The 17864-nt window shown below is 39.4% G+C and overlaps 1 protein-coding gene and 1 pseudogene across 1 annotated transcript in view; both read right to left on the bottom strand.

Annotated features, from left to right (window-relative positions):
- ADGRL2 (adhesion G protein-coupled receptor L2) overlaps positions 1–17864 on the bottom strand; it is a 630223-nt gene that overhangs the window by 485259 nt on the left and 127100 nt on the right. The gene's annotated exons all lie outside the window — the stretch shown is intronic.
- LOC123954610 lies at positions 232–495 on the bottom strand (annotated as a pseudogene).

Raw genomic sequence — 17864 nt, forward strand, 5'->3', positions numbered from 1 at the left:
AAAAAGGCCCTTAGGTGGAAGGCAAAAAGGTACCCCTTCCTTCTACAGCTTTTCAAATAAGTGTATGATTTGCATAATCTGACAAAGACTAGAACACAGACTTAGATGTACACACATATATGTATTTTAAGGTTCCGAATGTACTTATTTCTTCAGTCATGCCCTGTTTTAAAGGGTGCACAGTGCTTCTAGTTGAAATCAATTCTGAATTGGTTTTGAAACAATTCAGTATTACACCAGCTGGGCTGATGACTGGTCTCTCCATTCCTTTGGGGTGCCTCTGCTAACAGGGGACAGGTTCCATTCTATTCCAACGTGTGTTGCTGTATATGCACATACTGCAGCACAGAAAGTGGCTCCATAAGCGAATACAGCATTACCATATTTGTCATGGAAATCAGGTGTCCGTTTCTAGCGGCTCTGCCTTGCCATTGTTTGCTGAATGCTTTGAAGTTGGAGACGACTTAGAGCATTTTTGGCCATGGGAAACATCCTGAAGACAGAACAGTGTGGCTACAGCGGCTGGGTTGCTACAGCTTCGGGCCAAGTCCCCTCACCCAGACATAGATGTATATAACTCTCCATTCAATGTAGCTCTTCCTGCCCCTTTGGGTGATCCCAGCTCAATGTCAGCTGTGTGAATCTGGATGAAATGTGTTGAGGAAAGGAAGAACGAGGGTGAGGAACAATGGCATTTCTAAGGCTTACAGTAACTCTAGGAAATCTAGAGAGGCTCTTGGTCATTTCTGTCGTGGAACAGTCCTCTGTATGCCTCCATTTGGTGTACAAGCATTTAGGAAGTATTTCTATCAATTCCCAAAGCAGACACTCCTCCAGATCTATAATTCTGAGGTTAACTTGGAACCGAAGGAGGCTCTGGGAAAGAGAACAGGGAGACAAATTGGATAGGATGTATTTAAGAAACACACTGGTAAGGTGTTCATAATGAGCAAGGGAAATGACAAGAAGTCTGACAGTAGTGTTTTGTGCAAGAAAACAATGAGCGTTGGGGGACGAGACAGATAGAAAACTACAGTCTGGAACAGAGAAGTTCACTCTAATGAGATAAAAAATCGCTAAGAGTCTTGACTTTGATCTTGGGTGAAGATTGAAGAAAGGAGTAGAGCCTGCCTGTGGGTTTTCGGATAACGAGAAAGAAATGGGTAACACTGCTAAGGAAACCTGAGATACCAAAGATAGCTAAAGATAGGAAATTGGATAAGGACTGGAAACTCAGAAGATTACAGCTGATCTGTAGTAGTTTGGGGATGAAAGAGTATAAAGGGAAAATAAGGAAGACGTCGAGAGCAGATGAGAGGCTGTAAGCGGGTTTGCCAGAAGCAGGGAGCACTGTGTTGTGATCCTTCTCAGAAGACAGCAGATCAAGGAGCTGTGTACCTGAAATGAACAGCAAGATGGAAAAGCATTTTTTTTTTAAAACTATGTGTGAGAGAGGACATCGGCATCTCTTCAGACCAATCAGAGAAAACTGAGGCAGAAAAGCCTTGACAGCTGTTTCCCAAATTTGGCTGCACATTAGAATCTGCTGGAGAGCTTCGAGAAAGCTCCTGATGCTTACGTGGAGCCCCACGCCAAGAAATCAGAGTGTGTGGGGTAGGAGCCATGCCTCCACAGTTTTTTAAAGATCAGCAGGTGATTCCAATTTGCAGCAAAGTGTGAAAACCACTTATTTACAGAGCATGCCTTGAACTTTTGGAGGGAAACTGAAGAGCAGATGGTGAGTGAATTGGTTAAAAAAGAATGACCAGAATCATCTCATGATATGGAAGTGTGCATTATGCATGACCCACGCAAATCCTAACACTAGCCACTCACGGAGTTGTGCTTGTTTTCTTGACCTCTCACTTCTACCGAGGCTCCCTGACAGTTTATTTTTGTTATCGTGATGCATTGGATTTTCTCTTCCTATCTCAGTATATTAACATACTGAGCACACAAATTACAGAACTTTGTATGTCAATTGAAAAATGAAAAATGCTAGGTTGATGAAAACTTGGCATAAATTAGTCACAACATATTCAAAAAATGCAGCTTGAATGCTGAGCTGCGCACAGGATATGCATAAAAATCTGATGCAGTGATTATCTCGTGCACGGGGCATTGGATTTATGCGGTCGTCCTTTAAATAGTAACAACTTGCAAGGTATTGGAAATGCTTCTATCCGCATTTGTGAGGTGACTCCAAGTCACACAGTTTGCTCCGATTTGGTTTTGCTTTTTTTAGAAACACAAGTTTGTGTGCATTTTTGTCACAGAACACTTCTTTTCCCACGAGAAGTCAACCCTTAGCAAAACATCCTGAAAAATGATGGTGTGCATCTTACTTTTCTTCTTTGATTAGGCTTGCTTAATTCCGTATTATCTGCCTTTGCTTTGATGCCAAACAAGATTAAATTTTCAAGTATAGTATGCTAAATTGATAATGTGAATTTAAAACAAAATTACTTATAAGAAACCAACATCAGCATCTGGGGACAAGGCTGAGCTATTAGCATAATTTACACCAGTAAAGATATTCTACCCTAATTATTTGTGGCCAATTATCAATTACTGGTCAATGCTAGAATCATTCACCGTAATTATTTCCCTGAGGAATCTTCCCTGGATATAATGGAGAGCTTCATCACTTTTCTTTTCTTAGTAAAACAGTTTTTGTTTTTTTCTACAAGATTTTTCATGTATGAGAAAACCAAATCTAAACCTTTGCTACTGTGAATGTCTCTAAGATTTTAGATTTTGGGTCTTAAATATCCACAGCAAAAAACTAAATGTATCTGTGGCCGACATAAGACATTTCTCGAAAGAATGCCTAAAATGTAACATTGCTATTTCACTATTTCATCTTCTCCTTTTTATTAATTTCAGTTCTGAATTTTTTTTTTAATTGAACAGATTGATTTATACTTCCTAAGTTAACATTTTAAACATTAATTCCTTTCCTTACATACAGGTTTTTTTTTTTTTCCTATTAAAATCAATCGCAAAGCCTGCAAACACTAACCTTACATTTGAATTCCTAATGACTCCTCCTATTGTCTCATTTCTGTTTGAACCTGTCAATCAATGGTGAAAAGTGCTAATCACTCCCAGAAATCCCAATCTTGCTCACAAAAGTACCAGTCACTGAAAAATAATACCGATTGGTCATGGATGGGCAGGAAATCTCACTAGGGATCTAACCGCACAATGGAGTTTATTAAGTCCATTTTGCTCAAATCCAGCTCTCCCTGCATGCAAGGGTTTGGAACTTTAATTTCAAAGTCAGCTAAAACCAGCAAGGGTAACTTATATTCATTAGCCTAGCTTCTGACTGAAGCACTGGGAAACCTCTTGGTTAGTGCTTCTGGCCCTTGATAAAAACAGAAGCATTTATTTTTACTCTTTATTTTTTCCCCTCTTTATTGTTTAAGATTTTATTTATTTATTTGACAGAGAGAGACATGGGGAGAGAGGGAACATGAGCAAGGAGAGTGGGCAAGGGAGAAGCAGGCTGCCCGATACGGGACTCGATCCCAGAAACCGAGCCAAAGGCAGACGCTTAACAACTGAGCCACCCAGGTGCCCCTTCTCCTCTTCTTTTTAGAGAGGGGAAAGATTCTCAGTTGGAAGCTAGTTGTTTTAAATTCTTAATTGGTCCACGTTCTTATTCAGCTGCTTTTTATTTTGACATCTCGTTCTTTGGAGTGACTAGACATCCACCAGAAGGATATTTCCCATTAATTCTCCCCGTGCAGCAGTGTTCTCTCAAAGCCACGGCCACATTTATTACTAAAAAGCAGTTATGATGTGTACATACAGCATGGGCCATAAAGTATTGTAGCCTCGGGTCACAGAGAGGGATGAAGGTCGGCAGGCTTATTGTCCACATTATGCAGAACACCAACTTTCTTTCTGCCTCTCTCTCTCTCTCTCTCTTTTTAACTGCAGCTTATTTGCTTTCTGTGAGGTGGCAGCTGCAGGGGGCTGGTGTGAAGAAAGAGGAGGAAGACGGTAGTATCATTAAAGAATAAACAGTAATTACCTTGTAGAAATCTCTAGAGTGATTGATTACCTCTCTGGCTTATAAGAACAGGCCTGGGAATATACAATAATTGATTTCTATTACTTATGTGTGTTTTCCTTTTAACTTTCCGAAGAAGCAACGTACTTTAATTGACTTTAATTCCAGATTACGTATTTTTATGACTTCTTCTGGAGTTGGCTAGGGATGAATAGAGTTGCTAGCCCCCCTGAGCCGTATCCCCCGTTGGAAGCAGGCAGAGACGTGTGTGTGCCCATGTGCATGCGTGTACTCTCACATGTCGTATGTCATCACACATCTTGCGCTCATCACTGGGTTGCTTTTGTCTTGTCATGCAGGTACTCATTTAGGTTTAGATGGGCTCAGAGGAATTTCAAGGTTTATCAAAATTTCAAAGTGAGCAGTGGTTTTAGCCAGGTCTGGCATTGGCACGACGGGAACAAGATCGCCTCCAGGCCAGCCTGCCCTACGTTGTGGGACAGTCCCTGGAGCAGGGTAGAGCTGGGTGCCATCAGACCTTAAATTGTGCCTCTCCTGTTGTGATGACACAGGTCTAGTCACATCCCTGTGAAATTGCAGGGGACCATCGACTTATATTTTGACATTGTGAATATCAGACATGTTTTGGAATAACTGTATGCCTTTTGCTGGCTGGAAAATTGAGGCATAGTTTGCTATACAATGTATCTAGAAGAAAAGGAATCAAATGAAACCAGACCTTGCATTTGACAACAATGACAAGAGCTTGGACTAGATAAAATTTTGAGATTAGACTAAGACAGAACGGTATTCTCTGAAGCATTGTGTCTCCTGGCTTCCTAGGAAATTAAATTACTTTTGGTTTCTCTGACAATTTATGCATTCTTTATACACTATATATTCATATGTATACATATATACTTATGTATACATACCATATATGTATACATACCATATATATATACATACCATATATGTGTGTGTGTGTGTATGTATATTACCTTTCACAACAAGTAATAAATATGGGTTAACTGACTTTTCTCTCCCTTTTTGAAAACAATTGTTCCCTTTTCATATTTTTGATTCCATTGCTTAGCCCTGTGTCTGGCATATTTTAGGGAACTGAAAATGTGTGTTGTGAGTCTCTGATTCCTGAAGGACTGATTACATCATTTGGGCAGATGCTGAGATGTCCGTTTTTCCTTTGTTTGGACAAAAGCGATTAGGATAATATTTATTCTTTGGTATATAAACAAAGCAATATTACAAAATAACAGAAGATAGCAGAAGTAAACAGTGTCTTCAGTACTTCTCTAATTTCACTGGTGCCAAAGAGCTGCAGATGTTGGTGTGGGCAGGCAAAACTCGCTAGGAGCTAGGATGTCAATATTTGGGGGGACTAAAGAAGTTCTTGAGTTCTTCATATTCTTGTGAACTACGATTCCATTAATGAAAAATCTACTAGATTAGCAAATAAATGAAAAATCTACTAGATTAGCAAGAATCATGGTAGCAGTTAGCATCTGCAGCTTAAAAGATTTAGGATTTTTCAGAATGAATTTTTCCCTCCTTCTAAACATGGACCAAAACTGATTATTTTAGTGGAACAGGTATACAAAATAGGAGTTAATTCCTGTTATCCTACTTACACAGTGCCTTATAGAAATAAACTCAGCTACCAATTATCCAAACTATAATTCTGATATCTAACTTACACATTTCCCTAAAAATAGTATGGGAGCATTTTCCAAATTCGAACGTAAAGACTCTGGCTCAGGAAATTCTCAATGAGTCGACACTGCCCGGTAGCTCTCTGTCGAAATGATTGCTTTTATGTTGTGTAAAATATTTGTAACTCTAGGAAGTCAGATCGTAGAATTTGAAGCTGTCACCCTAATAGCAAACAGTTTCACAAACAATATGGTGGACCTAAACAATGCCGCTGAAATATGTAGCCGCAGACATCGGGGTATCATTTGGACAATGCCACCAATAGCATGAGTGACACTTGACGGTGGAACACTGGGCCACTGGTACTTAATGGTCTCGAGCTTTGTCAAGTATTCCTTTTTCTTTCCTTTTATTTTTGTCTCCCTGGTGGCTATTTGTTATTCTCCGAAGACTACAGACTTCCCTTCCCCTGGACCTTTTTGAACTCTGCTGTCTTTGAACATCATGGATATTGCAAAAGAAACTATTTACTAGGCAGTAATTATATGCCACCCCTCGTGTAAAGGTAAATGATAATGAGGTATGTGCGAATAAGAGGCAGCCCTGTCAAAGGGAAAAAGAGCGGCTTTTAAATGTAGAGCCATACAAAATGCCTTATAGACTTGTTCTGGAGTAACTGTATCAATTAAGCAGGCTAAAAGCTCTAACTCAGATGGGCACTGCACACAGCTTGTCTACTAGTGTTTTATTATCAAGTCCATTATGATGAGTTCTTGTCCTGGACAAAGGGAGAACAGAAAAAGAATTCAGGCTGACAAATTAGACTTGAAATCAGTTTCATTTACATAACGACTGGAAGTTCATTAATAACAGAGTTTTAATTATTCATGCTCTTGTTTCACTAGATACAGCAGTTTCCCCCCTGCTGTGCGGGATGTCTGGATTAGCTCAAATGAACCTTAGCAAACTGATAGGCTACTCAGATGCTTTTCCATTTTCACACCACTAGAGATGGGGGTGGGGGTGGGGGGTGGGGCAGGACAGAGTGTGTATACAAATTGGGGCTGTGTAATGAGGGGAGGGGGGGAGAAGAGGAAGGCACTGAATAGAGAAAAAAGAAAGCTGGCTGACAGGTTTGCGGAAAAGGAAGAAAAAGGAAAAAAATGCAATTGTTGTATAAATGTGTACTTGATGGGAGCCTCCACCTGAGATGATAACACTTTAAATACCAATCAGTTTAAGATTTCCTGATGGGGACTACTACCAATATGATTGTGTGTGTGTGTGTGTGTGTGTGTGTGTGTGTGTGTGTGTGTTTAGGAGCATGCCTGTGTGCCATTCTTTTCCTTTGGATATGGGAGCACTAATAGGGTTTATTTAGGTATGCTTATATTAAAAAGAGAGAGAGAGAGAGCGAAAGAAGAAAAGAAAAAAAAATACTTTTTCCCCCAATTCCATAATATCAGGACAAATCCGCGAAACAGGTTTAAAGTGGGCTTCAATACAAAGTTCTTTAATGAGAGCATTAGTGATATTTTCGTTCCTGCTAGTAATAAATAATGACACGAAGGACACTTTCCCGCAAAGAACTTAAACTGTTTTCACACACATCAATCTCCTGCTACAGTCTCCGTGCCACCTCATGAAGTAGCTCGGGGCTGATTGGACAGGGGATTATTGCATTTCTGGTTCATTTGCTGCCTGTATATTTTACGGGCTAATTTAGGTAACTATCTCACAAAAAGAGAATCCATGACAAATAAAAACAAGGCTCCGCTCTTCGCAACACCCCCCTGGCTCGGGGAGGTGGGGAACAAAGCTGGAGGAGAACCTCTGTTCGTTTTGAAATCACACAATAGCTGCTGGTTGGGGCTCCCAGGGCTGTCTTTGGAACAACTTTGTAATAAAAGTTCTTAGTTTGGGGAACCATCATTTCTAACATATAGAAATATTTTGAAGAAAAAAAATTAGTAAAGAGAAATGACATTTAACAGGAGTGAACCAAGTACCAAGCACTTTGTATTCTCCTGCTTGATTGAACCTACACAAAAATTTTATATCCATTTTACCATTTTACCGAGGACAAAATCAAACCTCAGAGACACCAACAGTGCAGCTAGTGAAGGAGCAGGTAAGAAATCACTCTATGTCTGTCCACACCAACTCTCCCCCTGCTACATCCTCATCCTGGAGACAATGGTTACTAATATTTTTACACAAAGTTGATACAATTTCTTTTGTTTTTCTACATTAATTTTCTTTGCCCTCCCACCACGTAATGATTTTCTACAGAATAAATAGAAGTGTCTGTTTTTTTGAGAATATAGCTTTCTTAGATCTTGACTAACCAGAAAGTCATAAAATCAAATATTTAAACAGTTAATCCAGGAGCAAGGTGCGAATATGAACAAGGCCTATTTCTAGTAACAGAATAATTGAGTAAGAATTAGACAGACTACTCTACCTGATAACTTTAAATCAAATGCCACATTTGTAGATCACACAGAGAAAAAAATTAATCACCAGGAGCTGCCGCCTCTCATTACTTGAAGTTTGCTTCTAAGTGGGCATTTTGTCCACATACTGTGAAGGGCAATCATGGACTAATAAAGACAACGTTTTCTTGCTTGCTTGCTCCTCTCCCTCTTCCTTCCTCCTTCCCTCCCTCCCTTTCTTCATTCCTTTCTCTCTCTTCCTCCTCTCTATCTTCTACTTCTTCCTCTTCCTCTTTCTTTCCCCCCACCCTTTCCTCCTCCTCCCCTTTTCCTTCTTCCTCTGTTCTTGGGCAAGGCTATGCTCTGAAGAATTCACCTTTACTGGCTAGTTTTATTTATTCCTTTTCTTGGGCACGTCCACCCTCCCCCCACCCTGTTCTGGCCTGTTTTAGAAAGCTATCTATCTTTACATCAGAGATTTTGAATGGTTAATTAGCTTCAGAGTGATCAGAAGCTCTCAACACATTTACAATATTTCACTTTTTTCTCTCTCTGAAGTATAAATAGAGATATTAAGGTACAAAGAGGGTACATGGCAAGACTCAGGAGAAAAACAACAAGTGTTTGAAAAGATAAAACAAGGTCCTTCACTAGAGAGCAACCCCAAGCAACACACTAGATTTCCAAGTAAAATGCAATAAATGGGCAGTTAGCAATATGCAAACATCAGAATCCGGGCAGGTGGCTGGGACATTATTGACTCCAGTGACATCCAAAATGGCACGTTCACAAAAGTTGCCTTAGCAATCTGAGGATTAAGCTAAGGATACTCTTCTTCTAAATCTTTGACCAAAGACTGCTACAAAAATCGGATGGTTTTGGAAAAGATGATGAAAACCAACCTTTTAAAAAGCTGAAACAACTAATTTTTCAAAAACGCCTTCACTGCGCGATGGGTGGTGTGTCTGTTCGGCTTTACACTCATATTTCTTCCGATTTTCTGGGCCCTTTGATTCCTTTAAAAATGTAGAAATATTGCCAAAGGACAAGGGAAACAATGGAAGGCTGTGTGGGAAGAGGGGGGGATGGGATAGACATCTGGATTGCGTTTGATCCCATGGTTCTCTCCCGGTTAGGTGGCCGCTGCCCTGGGCAAGCGGGAGGGGGCTGCCTGTGCTCGTATTTGATTTCCAGGTGCAAGTATTCACTCATCTAAATCCTGACCATATGCTGTCATACATCTGCGGAAGTACTGCTGTTGCCTCTTGAACTGAACATAAAACGTACACCTGACTGAGGCGTGCAAGATAGATGGTCCCTAAGCCGTGAAAGCTCCAGCAGTTTCGCAGGAAGACCGAAAACCATGGAAATGTATCGAATAGCTTGTGTCCTGGTGGGTCTTTTGCCTGGTTAGAATGGCGTTCAGAGGCAAGTCGCAGGACCCAGGAGAGAAAATGTTTCGAGCCCCACCTTGGACCATTTTGTGAATCATTTATAAAGTGAAAGGAGTGATTCTTCAATCCTTTAAGGGAAATCCACCCTGTGTAGGGGGAGACATGTTGAAGACAGCAATCCCACTGCCTAAGATGCAGTTTGGGGGGGAGAGTAGGTTCTGGAGGTCTACTGTGTGCCACACTGTGCCTCTTGTATTGTACACGTAAAGATATGTCAAGAGGCCAGATGTCATGTTAAATGCTCTTACTGCAATAAATGAAACCAATGAGACCACGCCATTCACTAATTGTTGGCCAACTGCAATCTTGCAGGACATGGCTGTTTGCCAAACAGAACCGAAAGTTTATGCAGGATGGTTAGTGATTGTGTGATTTTGGAAGACATTGGTTTGCATATCTGATTCATAGTTTTCTCATCTGTAAAATAAAGGCAATACTATTTCTCATACTGGGTCGTTGTTAGAATTCAATATAATGCAAGTAAAAGCATCATGGTCGCTTAAAAGGTGGCAGTTATTGTTATGTGACTAAAAGTTAGGAAGCCTGTTTTGTCCATCGGGCATTCAATTTATAATTTGAAGTTCCATCAGTTCCACGGTGGCAAATTGAAAGGCATGTGTGATATGCTTTCAGGCCTAGGGTCAATAATGATCGCAAAGGTGGCTCCCATTGTGGAATGATACAGGGCCTCCATTTGGAGACTGTAACCAGTACTGAGCTGTGATCAGAAGAAGAAAGCCCTTAAAAGGAAACACTTTGAAAGTGTCAAAACTTTTTTATTTCACCTCTGGGCTTATATGTAAGCCCAATATTTTTTTAAAAATTCACTTGGCTGGAAACCTCTGTTAAGTCTGTTTTGTAAGGTTTTTTTTTTTTTTTTTTTTTTTGGATTTTTTATAATTATTAACAAAGGAATGTAATAAAAAGGAAGAATTACAAATACATTTCTGTCAGTGATATTTTACTGTATTCCAATCTTTCGATTATTGGTCAAGAATCAAATACTGTTAACAGTATTATTGTATTAATAAACAAAAATTTAATTCCCTGACAATGGTAAGGAATAAATACTACTATTTAAAAAAAAAAAAACTTTCAGAAAAAGCTGGTTAATATTGAATGTCTTTTTTTTCTAATGTATTAAAAGTAGAGGCCTATGTTACCTTCTGTAATATTTTGATGTTTTTAAGAATAGAGAATGGAAAATTACTCTTTGTATTCCATATTAACTTACTATTGAGTAAAAGCATTTTTTTTTCTGTATTGAAGACTTGAAGACCTTGAATTTTTGTTACACTGAAGGGAAAAAAAAAGGTAAAGGGTAAGGAAAAAAGAAATTATCCTTACTGCATTTTGCAACTTATGAGTTTGGTAGAATTCTTGTTCCTTTTCTGTATCAATCCTTTCTTGTGACAGATGGAAAATGAACTTAGCACCATACTGGGAGGGCTCCTTGGATTGTTATTTAAAATATCCAAAGGATGGGGTACCTGGGTGGCTCCGCTGGATAAGCGTCTGACACGTGATTTCAGCTCAGGTCATGATCTCAGCCTCATGTCCTGCTCCACACTCAGCAGGGATCTGCTTGAGATTCCCTCTTCCTCTCCCCCAGGTCTTGCATGCTCATGCACATATTCTCTCTCTAAACAAATCTTTTTTTTTTTTTTTAATATTTATTTGAGAGAGAGAAAGCATGAGAGAGAGAGAGAGTGAGCATGAGTAGGGGAGGGAGCAGAGGGAGAAGGAGAGGGAAAGGCAGACACTCCACTGAGTGTGGAGCCCGAGGTGGGGTTCCATCCCGGGACCCTGGGATTATGACCTAAGCCAAAAGCAGACACTTAACCGACTGAGCCACCCATACAGCCCCTAAATAAATCTTTAAAAAAATAAAATAATGAAAGGATAAATAAAGTGTGAGTCAAACTTACAGTACTGTGCATTGGATTTCAGTTCAAGTAATAATGAACTAAGGGCAAGAGGAAGGGAGGAAGGGAGTGGAGGCAGGGAAGTGAAGTGGAGAAAAGCAGTGGTAACAGAAAAAATAATGATAGCAAAGAAGGAAAGGAGAAGAAGGGAGCAAAAAGGAAGAAAATAAAAGGCAAACGAAGGAGGCAGCAAGTGGGATAAATTCTTGGGAAACTATAAAATTAGGAACTATTTTGTGGGAAGGCAACTTGAAAGGCAGATACACAACGAGGAAATAAAAACATCCATAAAGAAGCCGCTTAAAAATGTTGTACTGTCCTAGGTTAAAAGTTGTTCCTTACTTGGAAAAGGGGGTGCCATGCAAGTGTCAGTTGAGCTTCATCAACAAATGAATATTTATGGACCAGGGACATGACTAAATTCTGCGAGGCAAATAACCTACACAACATGAATAATGATTGGAAAAGGAAAATAATTTGTATCATACAAGCATTTGCTATTTCTTTATGTGCCATGTCCTAGGTAATTACTTGAAATCCACACTTATATTGTAAACAATACTTTGAAGATAATCTCAGCAATAAGTTCTACCAGTACGTCGACACTGAAATCAATTGCTTAGACCCTTATATATTTACTCTTTTGTTTATGAGATTTTTACAGCTCATTCTGAAAATGAGAAACTTTGAAATCTGTGACTGTAATATCTGGTGGTTTAAAAGTTATTTGAATTCAAGGTTCAAGTACCTGAGTGCTACACACCAAAAACTCACCATGACTTTTGGAAAATCTCACGATGGCCTCCATTCTTTTTTTTTTTTTTTTAATTTTTTAAAAATATATTTATTTATTTATTTGACAGACAGAGATCACAAGTAGTCAAAGAGGCAGGCAGAGAGAGTGAGGAAGGGAAGCAGGCTCCCCGCTGAGCAGAGAGCCCGATGTGGGGCTCCATCCCAGGACCCTGGGATCATGACCCTAGCCGAAGACAGAGGCTTTAACCCACTGAGCCACCCAGGCGCCCCGATGGCCTCTATTCTTGATTCATCCCTTTTCCTTCCCAGCCTTTCTAAAGCCTTGACTCAAATTTCAAAAGTCTTAAAAATTCTAAATCCCCTTCAGTGTTGGATGCTACAACCACAGTGCTGAAATTATGTATACACATACGTTTAGTTCTTTCTTCTAAACTTCGTCAAAAAAGAAGAATATATACAATTTTTTGAATTGATCTCTTTTCCACCTGCTCTTAAAGGACTTCTTCAATTCCCACACAAAGGGTCAAACAACAACACATGGGTTCTTCTTTTATCATATTCTAATAAGTAACATGCCTTTGAGGTGCCTGGAATGATGTCCCTCCTAACCCACATAGGAGGCACAGTCACTTTTCATTCTCACGAGAAGGAACTTTTCACTCTCACCCCTTTTTCAGGGAGACAGCGAGTGTCACACAACACAGTGTTGGAGGTGGAATAGAATTTAGGTGTGGCCAAATGCAAAGCCCCATCTTTATATAGTCTGCCTTCTAGTCATTTATCGCATACGTCTCAGTCTGCTTCCGTCTTCCGCCTATAGGATTCTGAAGCTAAGGTTCTCTAGGGCAGCTATGAGGTTATACTCAGCTGTGCTTTGATATAGTGATACGGAGGAGGTTCCCAAAAAATTTTTGGCAAGAATACAGTAAACCCAGTTCCAGCTTTATAATCAAGCTACCCTTAAGCTTTGCAGAATGCTCCTACATCTTCTGTTTCAGTTTCTCGTTACCTCAAACAGATCGGCATGCTCTACGCACAGGGTTCGAGAAGGAAGTTAAGAGGATGATATATACCTGTTCATATACGGGGACTCTAGACTAACAGACCCATACCAGCAGTCTTAAATTTCTTGTTTAAAGTCATTTATACAAACAGGACATTCACTGTAGGTTTCTGCAGAGGAAGCCCTTCTATTGGTAAACCGGGAAATTCTCAAATCCCAGGGCACATGTGCTTCAGAATCATAGCAACTTTTCTGCTACAGAAACATATGAGCAAACCTGGCTCTATGGAGAGAAAGGGAAAGCAAAAAGCATTCTGATGATGAGGGCCCCAGATGAAGGGAGTGCTCTTAATTTCGGAGTGTTCGTGAAGTGACATTCCCAAGTCTGTCGTCCATTTATTATTGCTCTGTTCTGGCAGGCTCTCACCAGGTGTTTTTCAACGAAGCACTAAACTTCCCCTCGTTGACTCCAAAAGGAAACCTTCAGGTAGGTTTAATGCAGAAGATTAAGACTGCATTAAGATTAAGTCTGAAATGTTCTGCTACCAATTAGCCCTCTAGTATTGCTGTAAGCCTTGAATTTTTGATGCGATCAATGACACCGCTGGAGCCATCTTCTGTGGAGTGGTTATTAAAGATATAAAAATCAATACAAAGATGATACTTGGAAATCTATATCACAAGATAATGAATCACCACGAGAGCAGACTAAGAAGAATGTCAGCAAACCAAACAGAAGGTTTGTGCATAACAAATTATCTCATGCCAGTAGAATTTAAGCTAAATTTTGCATGAGACAGAAGTCTTCAGGCTACACTTATGATACATTTGCATGACAAGGTTTTAATAAGATGAAAACACAAGCCCAACCAGGCAAAGGACTTCTAGTAACATTTCGGGAAAAAAAAAAAGGAGTGGGGATTGAGATGTTCACGACTGAGCCAATAATGGCATGATTTAACTTTAACTAATGATAAAATAGCATTAAAACTTTCTCTGTCAGTAATCCTCATTCAATTTCTTTTAAATGAAACATTATTTGCCTGCATTTTAAGTCCGTAAGTACTGATTGTTATTGGAGCTATGTATTGGAGCTTCACAGAACAGTCCAAATTTAATTTGAACTGGGGATTGATTTCGTTTCCTTCAAAGAAGATTTTTTTTTCCTTCCAAAATTGAGCTGGTGCATGACTTTGCAAGTTCATTTTGGTTTTCTCCTTGACAGAATTGTAAGTGACAGGAGAACATTTATGTGTTTTGTCCTTAAGGGACATCACGACGTTGCTAATGAAGCCACAAATGACTGGGAGCTATTCTACGGCTTTAGAGATATGGATTCCCTATGATCTCATGTCATCGCTGACAGAAAAAGCACAAATAAGCAAGGCTGCCCTGTCTCCAGTACACTAAACCACTGTATATTTAATAGATATAGAGTTTTATGCTTGAGACTTTCCAATTTACAACTACATAAATAAACTTTTATAGACAGGGATTAGGTGAGGGTGTGTTTTTGTGTATGTTGGGTGGTGCAAAAGTCATAAATGTTTCTATTTCCCTCTTTCTCCAGGCACATATTCGAGGCCCTCATTAGTGCTCACCAGTGGCAACCCTTATGGAAAGACCTGCTCATAGCCACTGAGCATCGAGTCTTAAAGAGCAAAGCCTGGCTCTTCATTAACCAATAAACTTACTGATTTACCGAGAGATGTCTTTGCTTTTCTTGGAATTTTTTCATCCACGTCTCATCCTAGTGCCAACACCATTTCCAGAAAGTGAAACAACGATTTGTTTGTGCCATTGTGTACTACGTATGGTTTTCTCAGTGTTTTTGCAGGTTTCAAAGGTTGCCTTGATCAGTCAGGGTGGGTTTCCCACAGATTCATTTTTTTTTTCTCCCAACACATCATGTAACAATAAGAGAGCTAGATACATCTTGTGTAGTCTTAACAAGTTTTTGCAGTTTTGACTTAATTTGTTTCCCTCCCTTTTACCCTCTGAGGGTCCCACTGCAAATGAACCATTCAGTAGCATAAAACAAGGGGAATTAGTTTAGATTTTAATAAAACACAGACCTCTTGCGGGCAGTATCTGCTCTGATGTCGAACGTGTGCAGATTAAAATATTGTGGTGTCTTGATTATTCTGACAACTCATGATAGTGCCCTTGAACCCCCATTGCCTGGGAACCTCAGCACCCAGACCTGTTCAGTTCTCAGCCTCATCCATGGGGACAATGGGGCCATCTTGGGGAAGATACTTTATTGTCTGTAGAATCTACACTACAAAGCCATCAATATACTTAGCTGTTTCTCAATACTTTTAGACTCAGGATTTAAGTTGAATAGTCCCTCTTGTCTCTTTTAGGTGGTGTGAGGGGTGGGGGAAGGATGAGAAATGCTATTCTCAAGGACAAGAGGCTTATAGGTAACATTTAAGGAAGTAGTTTTTGGAACAAAAAGATTTTGCAAGCCATGGAAACTTTAAGCCTTCATAACCTTTGTCCTGTTAGCTTGGGGATGGGTTGAAAGGCATTGTTTCAAAGCTATTTGTTTACAAACAGCTGATGATGGTATAATTCATGCTAGTTGCTAAGCATACACCTTATAATATCAGAGGAATTGTGAGGAAGGTATTCAGTAAGACTGAAAAGCTGTTTCTCCAATGAGGTCACATTTTAATGCTTTTTGGGAAAATGTTGGTTAGTGTCCTTACAAATCTGGTTACCAAAAAAACCCAAATTGGATAAGTGTCTACACCTGGGGAGAATAATCAAATATTATTTTTAATAGGTGGAAGAAATGAGATGCTTAGCAATTACGTAAGGGCAAAGTCCTTCCTAACTGTCTAAAGGATAAAAACTTGAACCCGAAAACTTGGTCAGGTAAGTTGCATGGAAAAAGCTAGGTTTTCAGACAATGTCTGTTCACCAGATAAAAACCCGATGAATCACTCTTGATAAAATGAGCTGAGGTGATAAAAAGGCTAGATATCTTAACAAGAAAATTTCATTTTCCATGTAGTTAAGATGGTCCTACAGGCAGGAGATAAAACCCACAGAGAGCATTTACAACGTTAGATGAACACAAAATAGTTTTTTAGATCTTTAATTTAATTTAGAAATCAAGAAGACCAATGCATTATTTTATAATACCATGTCTTTTTTTTTTTTTTTTTAAGATTTTATTTATTTATTTGACAGACAGAGATCACAAGTAGGCAGAGAGGCAGGCGGGGGGCGCTGGGAGCATGATGCAGGGCTCGATCCCAGGACCCTGAGATCATGACCTAAGCTGAAGGCAGAGGCTTAACCCTCTGAGCCACCCCGGCACCCCTATAATACCCTGTCTTATATAATCTAATATTAATATATTTTTCTAGTTTCTGTGCAATAAAACAAGAGTAGTTTTAATTAACAGAAGGTTAACACATAATGGAAGCAAAGAGAATTATCCAGGAGTTTCACGTAAGATCTGATCTTTGTAAACAAGCTCGGAATTAGGACTACTTCTTGACCTCTATGAATCAATGCTTCACTCTGACTGGTCACTTGGCTTTTATGAATCCAAATCTTAGAGGCTCTAATTTTAGGAGAAACAAAGCAGGATAAAAATATATTAAGGCAGGGAGAACTGAAGTTAAAATATAACCAAATGAGGGGCACCTGGGTGGCTCAGTGGGTTAAAGCTTCTGCCTTTGGCTCAGGTCATGGTCTCAGGGTCCTGGGATCGAGCCCCGCATCGGGCTCTCTGCTCAGCAGGGAGCCTGCTTCCTCCTCTCTCCCTGCCTGCCTCTCTGCCTACTTGTGATCTCTGTCAAATAAATAAATAAAATCATAAAAATAAAGTATAAACAAATGTGTTAAAAAAAAACTGGAAAGAAATATAACAAAATGTTAACCATGTTCTTCTTGAGGTGTTGGCACAAACGATGACTTTTATTTTCTTCCTTGTATGTTTTGAAATTTATAAATCTTCAACAAGAGCACTTCTACTCTACCAGAAAAAAATAGATCAATGGAAAGCACAATCTAGTGGTTGAAATTACTGTTATATTCAAACTGAATGCATTTTACCACTGGTAATGCCTTTGGCTATAGAGGAAAGATGATTTCCATAGAAGGATTACAGTGTTTTATATCTAATTAGTTGGGAAAGCTTTAAGCAAAATCAGAACTACCGATCCTGGAAGCTGAGTACAGTGAAGACTTAAGAGACATGAGAAGAAAAGGTAAGATCAATGGAAGATCTTCCAGACAGTGAGAACAGTTGGTTAGAGAGTGGGTAAGGACATGAGGAACGTGAAAACAAGACAAAGTGAGCTTTATATGAAAGTGAATAATAAATGAGAAGATATTAGGTAGTAAACTGGCCTTGAATCTGAAAGTAAAGAGCCATGACAGGACTCTGTATTTTGAAAGTCAAAATTAAGGAACTCCATTGGGAAATAAGCCTATGGAATGAGCAAAATCAACCTTAGAGTTAGATTGATTTCTACTGGGGTAGGGGGACTCAAAGTTATTAGCATTGGGTCTGGTTTATTAACATCGTAGCTTTCCCTTTACTTCCAAGAAAAAGCACATATGATGCTTTTACTCTTC

This window comes from Meles meles, chromosome 1 (genome assembly GCF_922984935.1).
Source record: "Meles meles chromosome 1, mMelMel3.1 paternal haplotype, whole genome shotgun sequence".
In the NCBI taxonomy this organism is placed as follows: Eukaryota; Metazoa; Chordata; class Mammalia; order Carnivora; family Mustelidae; genus Meles; species Meles meles.